The following is a 6331-nucleotide window of genomic DNA, read 5'->3' as shown; positions in this document are numbered from 1 at the left end:
TGGCAGACGGCAAAGGCTGCAGGCTCTTTGCCATCTGCGAGCAGACGGCAAAGGCTGAATGCTTTGCCATCTGCCAGCAGATGGCAAAGGCTGAACTCTTTGCCATCTGCCAGCAGATGGCAAAGTGACTATATTGCCCCATTTAATTTTGTTTTTTCTTATATCAATTCATTTTCACAGAAATCAAACACAAATATATTTATATGACCAATATAGCATATTCAACACATATTACCAATAGTCATGAACACATATTACCAATAGTCATGAACACATATGTATCCAACACATGTTACCAATAGTAGCAAGTTTCATCCGTACATATACATAGTTTCATCAATATTACACAGTTTCATCCATAGGTAGCAAGTTTCACAAGGTCAAAACAAAAACTAAATACAAGCACTCCATCAACCCAAGCTTCCGTGATCTTAAGCAAATCTGTAAAATGGGAAAGAAGAAAGTTGGAAGAACAAGACTAGAAGAAGAAGATTATTATGATGCAACTAAAATGTGAAGATTATTATGATGTAACTTATATCTGTAAAATAGGTCATTTTGGAGCTAAGTATGGTTATTATGTCATTTTTTAGCTAGCTAAGCATACTAAGTCATTTTGGTGTAAAACATGCTAAGGTCATTCTAGAGCTAATTAAGTAAGTTTATTATGTCATTTTGGAGCTAGCTAAGCAGGTGAAGTCATTTAGGAGCTAAAATATGTCATTTCTTAAGCATATTATGTCATTTTAGAGTTAGCTAAGCATATTAAGTCATTTTGGAGGAAAAGATGCTAAGTATAGGTCATTTTAGAGCTATCCTAGGTTAAATAGGTCATTTTTAAGCTAGCTAAGCATATTAAGTTATTTTGAAGGAAAAAATGTGAAGTATAGGTCATTTTAGAGCTATCCTAGGTTAAATAGGTCATTTTGGAGCTAATTAAGCTTATTATGTAATTTTTGAGCTAGCTAAGCATATTAAGTCATTTTGGAAGAAAAAATGCTAAGTATAGGTCATTTTAGAGCTAGCCTAGGTTTAATCGGTCATTTTGAAGCTAAGTAAGGTTATTATGTCACTTTGGAGCTAGCTAAGCACATGAAGTCATTTAGGACCTAAAATATGTCATTTCTTAAGCATACTATATCATTTTAGAGCTAGCTAAGCATATTAAGTCTTTTTGAGGAAAAGATGCTAAGTATAGGTCATTTTAGAGCTATCCTAGGTTAAATAGGTCATTTTTATGCTAGCTAAGCATATTAAGTCATTTTGGAGGAAAAATGCTAAGTATAGGTCATTTTAGAGCTATCCTAGGTTAAATATGTCATTTTGGAGCTAATTAAGCTTATTATGTCATTTTGGAGCTAGCTAAGCATGTGAAGTCATTTAGGAGCTAAACTATGTCATTTCTTAAGCATATTATGTCATTTTAGAGCTAGTTAAGCATATTAACTAATTTTGGAGGAAAAGATTCTAAGTATAGGTCATTTTGAAGCTAGCTAAGCATATTAAGTCATTTTGGAGGAAAAAATGCTAAGTATAGGTCATTTTAGAGCTAGTCTAGGTTGAATAGGTCATTTTGAAGCTAAGTAAGGTTATTATGTCATTTTGGAGCTAGCTAAGCATATGAAGTCATTTAGGACCTAAAATATGTCATTTCTTAAGCATACTATATCATTTTAGAGCTAGCTAAGCATATTAAGTCTTTTTTGAGGAAAAGATGCTAAGTATAGGTCATTTTAGAGCTATCCTAGGTTAAATAGGTCATTTTTATGCTAGCTAAGCATATTAAGTCATTTTGGAGGAAAAATGCTAAGTATAAGTCATTTTAGAGCTATCCTAGGTGAAATATGTCATTTTGGAGCTAATTAAGCTTATTATGTCATTTTGGAGCTAGCTAAGCATGTGAAGTCATTTAGGAGCTAAACTATGTCATTTCTTAAGCATATTATGTCATTTTAGAGCTAGTTAAGCATATTAACTAATTTTGGAGGAAAAGATTCTAAGTATAGGTCATTTTTAAGCTAGCTAAGCATATTAAGTCATTTTGAAGGAAAAAATGCTAAGTATAGGTCATTTTAGAGCTATCCTAGGTTAAATAGGTCATTTTCGAGCTAATTAAGCTTATTATGTAATTTTTGAGCTAGCTAAGCATATTAAGTCATTTTGGAGGAAAAAATGCCAAGTATAGGTCATTTTAGAGCTAGCCTGGGTTGAATAGGTCATTTTGAAGCTAAGTAAGGTTATTATGTCATTTTGGAGCTAGCTAAGCATATGAAGTCATTTAGGACCTAAAATATGTCATTTCTTAAGCATACTATATCATTTTAGAGCTAGCTAAGCATATTAAGTCTTTTTTGAGGAAAAGATGCTAAGTATAGGTCATTTTAGAGCTATCCTAGATTAAATAGGTCATTTTTATGCTAGCCAAGCATATTAAGTCATTTTGGAGGAAAAATGCTAAGTATAGGTCATTTTAGAGCTATCGTAGGTTAAATATGTCATTTTGGAGCTAATTAAGCTTATTATGTCATTTTGGAGCTAGCTAAGCATGTGAAGTCATTTAGGAGCTAAACTATGTCATTTCTTAAGTATATTATGTCATTTTAGAGCTAGTTAAGCATATTAACTAATTTTGGATGAAAAGATTCTAAGTATAGGTCATTTTTAAGCTAGCTAAGCATATTAAGTCATTTTGAAGGAAAAAATGCTAAGTATAGGTCATTTTAGAGCTATCCTAGGTTAAATAGGTCATTTTGGAGCTAATTAAGCTTATTATGTAATTTTTGAGCTAGCTAAGCATATTAAGTCATTTTGGAGGAAAAAATGCTAAGTATAGGTCATTTTAGAGCTAGCCTGGGTTGAATAGGTCATTTTGAAGCTAAGTAAGGTTATTATATCATTTTGGAGCTAGCTAAGCATATGAAGTCATTTAGGACCTAAAATATGTCATTTCTTAAGCATACTATATCATTTTAGAGCTAGCTTAGCATATTAAGTCTTTTTTGAGGAAAAGATGCTAAGTATAGGTCATTTTAGAGCTATCCTAGGTTAAATAGGTCATTTTTATGCTAGCTAAGCATATTAAGTCATTTTGGAGGAAAAATGCTAAGTATAGGTCATTTTAGAGCTATCCTAGGTTAAATACATCATTTTGGAGCTAATTAAGCTTATTATGTCATTTTGGAGCTAGCTAAGCATGTGAAGTCATTTAGGGGCTAAACTATGTCATTTCTTAAGCATATTATGTCATTTTAGAGCTAGTTAAGCATATTAACTAATTTTGGAGGAAAAGATTCTAAGTATAGCTCATTTTTAAGCTAGCTAAGCATATCAAGTCTTTTTTTGAGGAAAACATGCTAAGTATAGGTCATTTTAGAGCTATCCTAGGTTAAATAGGTCATTTTTATGCTAGCTAAGCATATTAAGTCATTTTGGAGGAAAAATGCTAAGTATAGGTCATTTTAGAGCTATCCTAGGTTAAATATGTCATTTTGGAGCTAATTAAGCTTATTATGTCATTTTGGAGCTAGCTAAGCATGTGAAGTCATTTAGGAGCTAAACTATGTCATTTCTTAAGCATATTATGTCATTTTAGAGCTAGTTAAGCATATTAACTAATTTTGGAGGAAAAGATTCTAAGTATAGGTCATTTTTAAACTAGCTAAGCATATTAAGTCATTTTGAAGGAAAAAATGCTTAGTATAGGTCATTTTAGAGCTATCCTAGGTTAAATAGGTCATTTTGGAGCTAATTAAGCTTATTATGTAATTTTTGAGCTAGCTAAGCATATTAAGTCATTTTGGAGGAAAAAATGCTAAGTATAGGTCATTTTAGAGCTAGCCTGGGTTGAATAGGTCATTTTGAAGCTAAGTAAGGTTATTATGTCATTTTGGAGCTAGCTAAGCATATGAAGTCATTTAGGACCTAAAATATGTCATTTCTTAAGCATACTATATCATTTTAGAGCTAGCTTAGCATATTAAGTCTTTTTTGAGGAAAAGATGCTAAGTATAGGTCATTTTAGAGCTATCCTAGGTTAAATAGGTCATTTTTATGCTAGCTAAGCATATTAAGTCATTTTGGAGGAAAAATGCTAAGTATAGGTCATTTTAGAGCTATCCTAGGTTAAATACATCATTTTGGAGCTAATTAAGCTTATTATGTCATTTTGCAGCTAGCTAAGCATGTGAAGTCATTTAGGGGCTAAACTATGTCATTTCTTAAGCATATTATGTCATTTTAGAGCTAGTTAAGCATATTAACTAATTTTGGAGGAAAAGATTCTAAGTATAGCTCATTTTTAAGCTAGCTAAGCATATTAAGTCATTTTGAAGGAAAAAATGCTAAGTATAGGTCATTTTAGAGCTATCCTAGGTTAAATAGGTCATTTTGGAGCTAATTAAGCTTATTATGTAATTTCTGAGCTAGCTAAGCATATTAAGTCATTTTGGAGGAAAAATGCTAAGTATAGGTCATTTTAGAGCTAGCCTGGGTTGAATAGGTCATTTTGAAGCTAAGTAAGGTTATTATGTCATTTTGGAGCTAGCTAAGCATATGAAGTCATTTAGGACCTAAAATATGTCATTTCTTAAGCATACTATATCATTTTAGAGCTAGCTAAGCATATCAAGTCTTTTTTTGAGGAAAAGATGCTAAGTATAGGTCATTTTAGAGCTATCCTAGGTTAAATAGGTCATTTTTATGATAGCTAAGCATATTAAGTCATTTTGGAGGAAAAATGCTAAGTATAGGTCATTTTAGAGCTATCCTAGGTTAAATATGTCATTTTGGAGCTAATTAAGCTTATTATGTCATTTTGGAGCTAGCTAAGCATGTGAAGTCATTTAGGAGCTAAACTATGTCATTTCTTAAGCATATTATGTCATTTTAGAGCTAGTTAAGCATATTAACTAATTTTGGAGGAAAAGATTCTAAGTATAGGTCATTTTTCAACTAGCTAAGCATATTAAGTCATTTTGAAGGAAAAAATGCTAAGTATAGGTCATTTTAGAGCTATCCTAGGTTAAATAGGTCATTTTGGAGCTAATTAAGCTTATTATGTAATTTTTGAGCTAGCTAACCATATTAAGTCATTTTGGAGGAAAAAATGCTAAGTATAGGTCATTTTAGAGCTAGCCTGGGTTGAATAGGTCATTTTGAAGCTAAGTAAGGTTATTATGTCATTTTGGAGCTAGCTAAGCATATGAAGTCATTTAGGACCTAAAATATGTCATTTCTTAAGCATACTATATCATTTTAGAGCTAGCTTAGCATATTAAGTCTTTTTTCAGGAAAAATGCTAAGTATAGGTCATTTTAGAGCTATCCTAGGTTAAATAGGTCATTTTTATGCTAGCTAAGCATATTAAGTCATTTTGGAGGAAAAATGCTAAGTATAGGTCATTTTAGAGCTATCCTAGGTTAAATACATCATTTTGGAGCTAATTAAGCTTATTATATCATTTTGGAGCTAGCTAAGCATGTGAAGTCATTTAGGGGCTAAACTATGTCATTTCTTAAGCATATTATGTCATTTTAGAGCTAGTTAAGCATATTAACTAATTTTGGAGGAAAAGATTCTAAGTATAGCTCATTTTTAAGCTAGCTAAGCATATTAAGTCATTTTGAAGGAAAAAATGCTAAGTATAGGTCATTTTAGAGCTATCCTAGGTTAAATAGGTCATTTTGGAGCTAATTAAGCATATTATGTAATTTCTGAGCTAGCTAAGCATATTAAGTCATTTTGGAGGAAAAATGCTAAGTATAGGTCATTTTAGAGCTAGGCTGGGTTGAATAGGTCATTTTGAAGCTAAGTAAGGTTATTATGTCATTTTGGAGCTAGCTAAGCATATGAAGTCATTTAGGACCTAAAATATGTCATTTCTTAAGCATGCTATATCATTTTAGAGCTAGCTAAGCATATCAAGTCTTTTTTTGAGGAAAACATGCTAAGTATAGGTCATTTTAGAGCTATCCTAGGTTAAATAGGTCATTTTTATGCTAGCTAAGCATATTAAGTCATTTTGGAGGAAAAATGCTAAGTATAGGTCATTTTAGAGCTATCCTAGGTTAAATATGTCATTTTGGAGCTAATTAAGCTTATTATGTCATTTTGGAGCTAGCTAAGCATGTGAAGTCATTTAGGAGCTAAACTATGTCATTTCTTAAGCATATTATGTCATTTTAGAGCTAGTTAAGCATATTAACTAATTTTGGAGGAAAAGATTCTAAGTATAGGTCATTTTTCAACTAGCTAAGCATATTAAGTCATTTTGAAGGAAAAAATGCTAAGTATAGGTCATTTTAGAGCTATCCTAGGTTAAATAGGTCATTTT

This window comes from Triticum dicoccoides, chromosome 6B (assembly GCF_002162155.2).
Source record: "Triticum dicoccoides isolate Atlit2015 ecotype Zavitan chromosome 6B, WEW_v2.0, whole genome shotgun sequence".
Classification (NCBI taxonomy): domain Eukaryota; kingdom Viridiplantae; phylum Streptophyta; class Magnoliopsida; order Poales; family Poaceae; genus Triticum; species Triticum dicoccoides.
This window is presented reverse-complemented; position numbering follows the sequence as displayed.